Source organism: Marmota flaviventris, chromosome 11 (assembly GCF_047511675.1).
Source record: "Marmota flaviventris isolate mMarFla1 chromosome 11, mMarFla1.hap1, whole genome shotgun sequence".
NCBI classification, from domain to species: Eukaryota; Metazoa; Chordata; class Mammalia; order Rodentia; family Sciuridae; genus Marmota; species Marmota flaviventris.
This window is the reverse complement of record NC_092508.1, coordinates 118,587,105-118,598,389: the sequence shown is the minus strand read 5'-3', so window position 1 is coordinate 118,598,389 and position 11,285 is coordinate 118,587,105. Positions and strand designations below refer to the sequence as shown.

At 41.8% G+C, this 11,285-nt stretch overlaps 1 pseudogene; it reads right to left on the bottom strand.

Moving 5' to 3' along the window:
• Window positions 1-1,568: 1,568 nt before the first annotated feature.
• LOC114084639 (2-aminoethanethiol dioxygenase-like) lies at window positions 1,569-10,838 on the bottom strand (annotated as a pseudogene).
• Window positions 10,839-11,285: the final 447 nt, after the last annotated feature.

The following is an 11,285-nucleotide window of genomic DNA, read 5'->3' as shown; positions in this document are numbered from 1 at the left end:
AGTAGTAAATCACTTTATTATGTATATTATAACTCTACTGCCACATGACCAAGTCAATCAAGAGGGCTTAAATGACAGCTGGGCAAATTTTAATGTGTTCATTTCTACAGTTTTTTTTTATGAAAAGTTATGTGAAATAAAAGAATCCTATAAATAGTAAAAGGAGGCAAATAGTGCTCTATGGCTTAAGTAAATGGTGTTAATACATTTGTACATAGGTAAAGTTTCCTCTGCCTATAAAAAGGACAAAAAATGCTAGAGATAGCAAAACTGTTTATATCAAGAGTTGGGAGCAGGAAATACTTCATTCTAAGTTTTGGTGCCCTAAATAGCTAGTAATACAGCTATTTATTTTTTTTTTTCTTTAGGCTAGATCAACCATTCCTTCCATCTCTTCATTCTACTCCTTCCTACAGAAATCCACATCAAATGAAACAAATTTACAGCACACTATTATTTGAGGATAAAGCCTAAGGCAACACTTCTAGCAACCCAGCTAGAACCACAACCCTCTGAAACAGTAGAGTTCCTGGGAGAATGTGAAACAGCCATCCAAACAATATTTGCCTACTTTTACAGAAAGATACTGGAAATAAACAGGGGCATGGAATTCAACAGTTGGCTAGAGGTGTTTTACATTCAGTTGTTTGGAAGCATAACCAATTTAGGTTCTCTGAATCTTCTGGTTAGAAAACACAGGATTATATTATTAACTCTTAAAGTACATTGAGACAAGAAAAAAAGTCACTTGAGAATAACAAGGTCTTTGCATTTAAGGTGAATCTGCAATAAGAGACCTGCTCAACTCACAGATCTGGAGATTCTTGGGGGAAGATGAGCCCTAAGTGACCAGCTGTCACTGAGATATACAGGTGATTACTTAGTAGATGCCTGCCAAGGTAAACAAGATGTGGCTACTGGGCAAGCTTAAGAAAGAGAATAAATCTTGTCCTTGACATGCATAGTTGTTTTTACAGTGATACCCAAATTCTGAAAAGATGATTGACTTTTTACAGGGAATTAATTAGACAAGACAACTCACTTTCAAAGTAGCTCAACTCTTAGAATTTCCTCTGTAACAAGGAATTGAACTACAAACACTTCAAAACACTGGATCATGCTCAGTCAATAAGTTAAAACTATGAGGATCAAAAGGTTATAATGGCGGCAGTGAAAGACAAAACCTATTTACCAAAGGGTTGGAATTAAGATAATCATTTAGTATTTTCTGTACAGAATGGGTTACCAAGGAAGAATATTTTCATTATGGCTCTAGGGTGAAGGCCTTTCAAAGTCCCTTGCCCACTCCCACAAATCAAAGCCCCAGTGGCAATGAAAGTACCAGGAAACCTAGCCTCCCTCCTACCCTGCCCCCAAAACCATACCGGGTGTCTGTAGTCCAGTTGTCCCTGCTTCACAACCTGCAGAGGAATCAGCTGCTGCTCACTTCAGTAAATCCAATACTCAGGATAGGGGGGAGAGAGAGAGCTTTTGTGCAGGGCCACAGCCAGCCAGGCTGATAAGGGTATGGCATGTCTTCTGCCCAACGTTCCAGGGTGCCATTTGCTTCAAGGGAAGACCTGGAGACCTGAATAGGGCTCTCCCTAGCACTGGAAGTCTTCAGCCAGAGGGGTTACAGGAGCCACACCTCTCAGGGCAGGTCACTCTCAGAGCCAGAGGCCTCCTTGTGTCTGGTAATAGTGGCAGTCACAGCCATCCCTCCGGGTTGTAGGGTGGGGCCAGGATGTCCAGGAAGGCAGCACATCCGTCCACCACGTACATCTGTTGCAACTTGGCCCTGTGAGGCGTGAGGATGCAGAGGCCGCTGACTTCAGTATACTCAGCCATAAAGTGCCAGCACTCCTGGCCAACCGCCTCCCACTCTAGGGCCTGAAGCGGGGGCTTGAACTACTGCTCTGTCAGCAGGGCCTGTGCCCGCTCTCCGCCTCCAACTTGTCAGTACAGCTGATGTGCACGTGCAATAAAGGACCTTGAGCTTATCGTGCATGCCAGGGTGGTCGTGCAGCGGAATGGACGTGCAGCTCTCCAGCAGGAACATTCCAAGGCTGAAGCCATCTGTCTCCTAGACATGCATGTAGGTGACCGGCAGCAGATTGGGCAGCAGGTTGTGCGACAGCGATTGCGGCGTGGCCTTATGTGGGGCCATGTTGAGTCCTTGGCATGAACCTGGGTCAGCAGGCTTTTCAGCTTCCTCATGTTTTCCAGGAAGCCAGGCAGCATTGGCACTTCGGAGCCAAACGCTGAGCCAAGATTGGCAGTGCAGTGGCTGTCCCCGCTGCCCTGAAAGTGAGGCATGCCCAGTGGGCGATCAGTTAGGTCAGGGAAGACGTGTTGTCTTGGGTCTGCTTGGCTGTTCCTCCATGTGCCGGGCCGGCTCCCTCCTTTCCTCTGACCTTTGCGGTCCATGGCGGCCACGATGGCTAGCAGACCTGGACTAAGTGGAAGGCCCCTTGCAAGGATCTTCCTGTGGGGTTCATGGTACGCCAGCCACCGTCACTATTAATATACTTTAAAAATAGGGCCTAGCACCTAAGGAATGCTCATTAAATGTTTATTGGTGATGAATTCTATTTATTTGTAAACATATATCTTTAGCCCTACATATTGTTCATAGACCCATAGTGGCATTGCATAAATCATTCTTCTCTGTCTTGCTATGGGTTTGTTGGTGTGAGGCATCTGTTGGGGATGTTTCTGCTTTGAAGATCCAAAGTCTCCTTTAGGTGCAAAATCAAAATCCCAAGATCTAGACATCAGGTCAAGTATGAGGCTACAGATCTGGGCTATAGATTTTTGTTATTTCACTCAATTCTGCAAAGTATTTGGAAACTGTTGCTGCCCCACCTGGATCATAAGGTAACATGCTGACATGATGGGGATGGCAGGTGGGAAGATAGATGGCTCTTGGGTCCTTAACTGTTGAGAGCCACAGCCGAAGGGGCCCCAGCAAACTTCCAGCTGCCAGCAATCCAGCTGCCGGCTGATGATTGGCTCACAGCGGCCCCAGCAACATCTAGCTGATTGGCTCCTCGGCCCCAGCAACATCTAGCTGATTGGCTCCTCTGCGGTGATGCTCATTGGACTGTTTCCCTGCCCTTTCAGACCACGGAGCTGCTCATTGGGGGACTTTTTGGCTCTGCCCACGTGACCCAGCCAATCGGCCTCAAGAGCAGGAGGATTGTGGGAGGTGGAGAGAAGCTTGTGGGGGGAGAGACAGGCGTGTGGAAAGCCGGTGGTGGCAGTTGAGGCTCTGAGGGGTTTTTCCTGAGATGCTGTTTGTTTGGCGTGTTTGGTTCTAAAAATAAAGTTAGTTTCTTTTGACAAGTGGCTCCTGATTGTGCCCAGCCAGACTGCGGCATCTGGTGGCTCGCACGGGGAGCGACTGAGGGTAAGTGAACTGCTCGCCCCTGAGGGCAGGGCGAGAGGATGGGTAGCCATTTTAAGATTCTTCTTTTGTTATTTTGTTTCACTTTTGTTTTAAGTTGCCTGTCCCTGGAGATGAGTGAGACGGAAGAAAAACCGCTCACATCTGAGGAAAAACTATTTACGTCTGAGGAACAGATAGGGAGAAAGGACGGATGCACATGTCAGGAGGATAGAAAGGCTATAATGACTTTTTGTTGTTCCCTTTTTATTTCATTCTGTCTCGGTTTTGTTTGGCGTCATCTTGTTGGGTTGTATTATAGTAGAAATACGGGATCAGAAATTAGTAAAAAACAAACTGAAAGAGTGTTAAGTAAATTGTTAGAGGAAGGAGGCATCCCAGTAAAATCAATAGCAGTCAGGGCATACGTTGATACAATACAAAAATGTAGCCCATGGCTTTTTAAGGAGGAGTTGTTAAATATATCACAATGGAACCATCATGGTGAAGATTTAAAAAGAATAGAAAAGAAAAGCCCAGGGACTCTGCCAGTTGGCACATTGCCATTGTGGACATTCGTATCTTGTTTGCTTAGTCCAAAGCCTTCAGTTCAGACAATGGTAGAGGAAGGAGAAGACATAATGATTCAAGTAAAAGAGAAGGTCTCTCAAGTTAGTCAGACAGAGGAAAAGATTCAAGTAAAAAAGAAGGTCTCTCAAGTTAGTCAGACAGAGGAAAAGATTCAAGTAAAAGAGAAGGCCTCTCAAGTTAGTCAGACAGAGAAAGAAAGTGTAAAACAGAAAAAGCCATCAGGGGGAAAGTTACAACAGGAGATTGCTACTAACACCTTTCTATCACCAGAGGGTGTAAGTGTCCAACCAACAGCACCACCTCTACAGGAGACTGCTACTAACACCTTTCTATCACCAGAGGACGTAAGTGTCCAACTAACAAGGCCACCTCCATATGCTGGGAGGTCCCCAACCCCCGCAGTTGATAGTTGGGATCCTGAGACAAGATCTCAAATATTAACATGCCCTGTATTTGAGGCAGGAGGGCAGCGATTTTACCAAGTTTTAAATTTCAAAACAGTGAAGCAGCTAAAAGAGGCTGTAACAACCTATGGTCCTCAAGCACCCTTCACTGTAAGCTTGGTCGAATCCATTAACAACTTGAACATGACGCCAGCAGATTGGGCTAATATGTGTAAAGCTGTGCTAAATGGAGGACAATACCTGTTATGGAAGGCTGCCAATGAGGAATTTTGCAAGGAGACGGCTAGGCGAAATGCAGCAGCTGGTTATCCTCAGAGAAATCTAGATATGTTGTTAGGAAAGGGACCTTATGAGGATCAGCAGCAACAAATTGCATATGATCCTGGCGTATACGCACAAATTGCTGCAGATGCAATTAAGGCATGGAAGACTTTACAAGGACATGGAGGTTTACAAGGTCAATTATCTAAGGTAATACAAGGAGCTAATGAACCTTATGCTGAATTTGTAGATAGGCTTATTCAAACAGCTACCAGAGTTTTTGGGAATACAGAACAAGCAATGCCATTACTAAAACACCTGGCTTATGAGCAAGCGAATCGTTGGTGCAGAGATATCATTAGACCATGGAAACATGAAGATTTAAACACATATATTAAATTATGTAGAGACATTAATGAACAAGAGCAAGTCGTGGCAGCTGCAGTAAAACAGGCTTTAGATGCCAGGCCAAGAACATGCTACAATTGTGAACAAACAGGACATTTTAAAAGGAATTGTCCCATTGGAGGAGGGTTTAACAAAACTAGGTATCCAAGGAGTAGAATACCAGGTATTTGCCCACGATGCCGTAGAGGGAGACATTGGGCTAATGAATGCCGTTCTCAAACCACCATAGAGGGTACTCCATTATCAAAAAACGAACAAGGACCAGGTGTTTATCCACGATATCGTGGAGAAAGGCATCAGGCTCCATTGCCAAAAAATGGACAAGGGGGCCCAATGCTCCGGGGCCCAAAACCACAAATATACGGAGCACTGGAGGAACCCAGCAACCCCATCAGGGTAGTGCCCAGGACACATTGTCCATCAGATCCCTCATCAGACAAACCAGAGGGAGCGCAGGGTTGGACATCTGCGCTTCCGCCAGAGCAGTACTAACTCCAGAGATGGGAGTTCAAATCATTCCCACAGGGGTGAAAGGACCTCTTCCCAAAGGAACAGTAGGCTTATTATTGGGACGCAGCTCTTCTACTCTAAAAGGACTTATGATAAGTCCTGGGGTAATTGATCCCGATTATGAAGGTGAAATGAAAATTATAGCCAGTTCTCCAAAGGGTATATCAGTAATTTCACCAGGAGATAGAATAGCACAGTTACTAATAATACCCAGCCTACATGATAAATTTTCCAGTCGTACTGTAGAAAGAGGTTCCAAGGGATTAGGTTCCACAGGTGTAGATTGGGCTATGCTTTCTTTAAATTTAGATTCTCGCCCCATGCTAAAACTAAATATTCAAGGACATGAATTTAATGGGCTACTGGATACAGGTGCAGACCTTAGCATCATCTCTCATCAAGAATGGCCAAAACATTGGCCATTCCAACAAGCCACTCAAACGCTTCGAGGCCTAGGAGTGGCGACTAATCCCCATAGAAGTGCAATGGTATTAGATTGGAAGGATCCTGAAGGATGTGAAGGAACTATACAGCCATATGTATTGGATCATCTTCCCGTAAATTTATGGGGACGAGATGTCCTAGATCAATTAGGTTTGACATTAACAAATAACATCAACCAAAATGCACCCACTATTATGACTAGACAAGGTTTTAGGAAAGGAAAAAGATTAGAAAAACAATAACAAGGTATAGCAGCACCAATACAAATAGATCAAGGAACAGACAGACATGGGTTGGATTTTCAGAAAGGGCCACTGAGACAATAAAAATTACTTGGAAATCAGAAAGACCAGTGTGGGTTCCTCAGTGGCCCCTGACTAAAGAAAAGATACAAGCAGCCCATGACCTGGTCAAACAACAATTAGCAGAAGGACATATACAACCTTCTGTATCTCCCCATAATACTCCCATTTTTGTCATCAAAAAGAAATCTGGTAAATGGAGATTATTGCAAGATTTAAGAGCCATTAATAATGAGATGGTTATTATGGGACCTGCTCAATCAGGGATTCCTCAGTTGTCTGCTTTGCCAAAAACCTGGTATGTTTTAGTTATAGATATTAAAGATTGTTTTTTTTCAATTCCAATTCATCCTGAGGATAGTCCACGTTTTGCATTTACTATCCCTGCACTGAATCATGAAGGTCCTGATCAGAGATATGAATGGAAAGTACTCCCTCAAGGGATGGCTAACAGCCCAACTATGTGTCAAATTTATGTTAACAAAGCAATCCAGCCACTTAGAAATCAAAATTCTGAACTACAAATATTTCACTATATGGATGATGTATTATTAGCACACAAAGATAAAAACACATTGCTAGAATGTTATGCCACACTTACAAACTTATTAAAAAATTATAATCTAGAGATAGCAATAGATAAAGTACAATTAAATTTTCCAATTAATTATTTAGGAGTTCTATTATCCTCAACCATGGTCCGTCCACCAAAAATTCAAATACGAGTAGATCAACTCAAATCACTTAATGACTTTCAAAAGTTATTAGGAGACATAAATTGGATAAGGCCTTATTTAGGTATACCAACAGGAGAGTTGGGACCTTTATTTGATATCCTAAAAGGTCCATCAGATCCAAATTCACCCCGAATGTTAACGCCTGAAGCAAGAAAGGCATTAAAAATCATTGAGACATATATGGAAAATATACATTTGGATAGAATTGATATAAGTTTGCCTTTATTATTTATTGTACTACCAACAAAAAATATTCCTACAGGAGTATTTTGGCAAGAAGGTCCATTATTATGGATACATTTATCTTATTCTCCTAACACTATTCTTACTAGGTATCCTGAGGCTGTAGGACAATTAATACTCAAAGGAATAAAAGCAGCAAAGGGAGTGTTTGGAATTTCTCCCAATAAAATTATTACTCCATATACTATGAATCAAATTGATGAGTTAGCTAATGAGTTAAATACTTGGGCAATAATCATGTGCAAATCTAATGTTTCATTTGATAACCACTTACCATCTAATCCTTTATTGTCTTTTTGGTCATTGCATCCTGTAATTTTTCCAAAAATGACAAGAAAAACACCTATCATGAATGCTCCAAATATATTCACTGATGGGTCAAATAATGGTACAGCAGCAGTAGTTACCCCTGATCAAACTTTTACATTTTTAGTACCCAAACAATCAGCTCAAAAGGTAGAGCTTAATGCAGTTTTACAAGCTTTTGTGATGTTTAAAGATTCTGTATTTAATTTATTTTCTGATAGTCAGTATGTAGTTAATGCTATAGTATCTCTTGAAGATGCTGGTAGGATTTCCCCTTCTTCTACTGTTTTCTCTTTGCTTTCCACTATACAAAGTCTAATCTGGGACAGAAAAGATCCATTCTTTATAGGACATATCAGGGCACATACAGGATTGCCTGGAGCCCTTAGTTTGGGCAATGATTTAGCAGATAAAACTACACATGACATACATATTTTCTCTACACTAGAAGAAGCTATAAATTTTCATAAAAAGTTCCATGTCAATGCTAATACTTTACAAAAGTGTTTTAAAATAACTAAGGAACAAGCTAGACAAATAATAAAACAATGTCAAAATTGTGTGACCTTTTTACCACAAGTTAATCTTGGAGTCAATCCTAGAGGATTGATACCTAACCATATTTGGCAGATGGACGTCACACACTTGCCAGAATTTGGAAAATTAAAATATTTGCATGTTACAGTTGATACTTCTTCTGGATTTTTGATGGGCTCCCTTCATGCCGGAGAAAAAACTAAAGATGTTATAGCTCATTGCTTACAAAATTTTGCCACTGTGGGTGTTCCAAAACAGTTAAAAACAGATAATGCCCCTGGTTATACTTCTACCTCTTTTAAACAATTTTGCTCAACATTTGGCATTACTCATATAACAGGAATCCCATACAATCCACAGGGACAAGGCATAGTTGAAAGAGCTCATCAAACTATTAAAATGTACTTATTAAAGCAAAAAGAAGGAATTGGGAAGGGGTATATATTCCCCAAAGATAAACTTAAAATAACCCTTTTTACTCTAAACTTTTTAAATTTGGATTCATCAGGACTTAGTGCTGCGGAAAGGCATATGTGTCCAAAAAATGTACATAAGCCCAAGGTACTTTGGAAGGATATTCTAACAGGACAATGGAAAGGTCCTGACCCAGTAATTGTCTGGAGTCGGGGGTCTGTTTGTGTGTTTCCACAGGGAGAACAGCAGCCGATTTGGATTCCAGAGAGATTAACCAAAGTCCTGACCCAGTGATTGTCTGGAGTCGGGGGTCTGTTTATGTGTTTCCACAGGGAGAACAGCAGCCGATTTGGATTCCAGAAAGATTAACTAAAGCGATTTCTACAGACCAAAAAGAAGATGATTTGGCTCAAATCCATAACAACTGATATCCAAAACTCCAGTTTGGCTCTTCTTACATCTGCAACAGAACCAGGATGCTTTTTTCAATATCTATTTTATTATTGCCCTTTGCCATATCATGAAGTTCTATTTTGCTTTTTGAGCTCATACAGACCTAGGTTAATGTTTTGCTGATCAGTTCTATTTTTTGACTATAGAGTTTTTAAACATTGCAATGGAGATTTCACCTGTAAAAAGTTATAAGGCCTTTACTATAATGTTATGTGTTGTATGTATTATGTTATGTGTGCACACTTGTGTTTTGTGTTATATGTTTGAATGTCCATATATCATATATGATGAGCGCTCATGATAAAATGGATCCAAATATTTTTTTTTTCACGTGATTTATATGGTTTAATTTAAATTGGGTAAACAACTGTTGAGGATTGTTTTAATATGTAAACAAAAAAGAAGGTTAACAGATCTGTTTGTTTACTTTCACCTTTCCTTTTCATTATATTTAATAATTCTCTTAAAGACAATGTAAATTGTTAAGAAAATTGTTTTCTTTTAGTGCCTTCTGTAATGTTACATAATTTTTTCTTTAGTCATTATTGCCAGAATTCCTATCTTCATCCCAGTGCCGGTGAAGACAATGTAAATTGTTAAGAAAATTGTTTTCTTTTAGTGCCTTCTGTAATGTTACATAATTTTTTCTTTAGCCATTATTGCCAGAATTCCTATCTTCATCCCAGTGCTGGTGAAGTCAAAGATAAAACCAATCTACACCTTCTACAATAGCCATCACTGAACTGCTTGCAGAACTTGCCTGGACACATTGTGAGCTCACCTGTATGCATTTTGAACTATCTGTTGGTGCAGCGACTTGTGGTAGTGTTGGGGTATTTTTGCTGATGATGTCACCGGTGGTACAATTTTTCAAAGGAGCCCTCAATTGGATTAATGTCATGGCATTTTGCATCCTCCTCTACTAGTGATGGTCTAAAATTTGGGGGCCAACAGAGGTGAGGCAAAGAACCTCACCCCCCCACTGGTGCAAAGGCCTATCCACAAGTATAGCTGTATGCTGGACCGGTAGTCAGTGACGGGTATGATCCAATTGCAGTGGTACCAACCTAAGACAGGAGGCTGACGCCTAGAGGTCAGTTCATCCGATGACGGGTAAGGACCATATGTTGAATTGGACTGCCTAACAGGCACGGTCCCTAAGCCACATGCTTGTTGTTTAAACAGAGAGGGGGAGATGTTGAGAGCCACAGCCGAAGGGGCCCCAGCAAACTTCCAGCTGCCAGCAATCCAGCTGCCGGCTGATGATTGGCTCACAGCGGCCCCAGCAACATCTAGCTGATTGGCTCCTCGGCCCCAGGAACATCTAGCTGATTGGCTCCTCTGCGGTGATGCTCATTGGACTGTTTCCCTGCCCTTTCAGACCACGGAGCTGCTCATTGGGGGACTTTTTGGCTCTGCCCACGTGACCCAGCCAATCGGCCTCAAGAGCAGGAGGATTGTGGGAGGTGGAGAGAAGCTTGTGGGGGGAGAGACAGGCGTGTGGAAAGCCGGTGGTGGCAGTTGAGGCTCTGAGGGGTTTTTCCTGAGATGCTGTTTGTTTGGCGTGTTTGGTTCTAAAAATAAAGTTAGTTTCTTTTGACAAGTGGCTCCTGATTGTGCCCAGCCAGACTGCGGCACTTAACCACATGCATCATCACAGCACAGAATTATCCAACTCTGGACTAGCCCTGTTTCTGAGCAACTCCCTATGTTGAAATCTCTCTTAGTTGGGGCTTCTGCTACTGGGAGTTGAATGCATGCTAAGCAATCCTGATTCCCAACTGCTTACAGGATATAGTAGGTGTTTCTTATAAATTGTATTGGAAGACCTGAACTGCCCCATGTTGCCAGCTTCACTTCAGCAGTTTTCTCCATTTTTGTACTATCTACCATTCCTCTGTGCGCTCCAGGCTCTATGTCAGGTTTGAAGTTTTGTAAATATGCTCTCCCTCATTCTCACCTACTGCCTTGTCTGCTAGATGTTCATCGAACCCCACCCCTACCCATTTTTAAGGTTGCTAAGAATGCAACTTGAGGTGCACTCTCTTAACAGTTTTTTTTTTTTTTATTTATATAAAAGCTGGTTAACTCTAGACACAATGTTGTAGAGGAGATCTCTAGAACTTATTCAGTTGAAACCTTATACCTATTTAAATCAGCTCCCTACTTACCTCTCCCTGCAGATCCTAAAAATCACTATTCTACTCTGTACTTTTGTAAATTTGACTGTTTCAGTTGTGTCATATAAGTGAATCATGTAGTATCTCTCCTTTTGTAACTGGCTTATTTC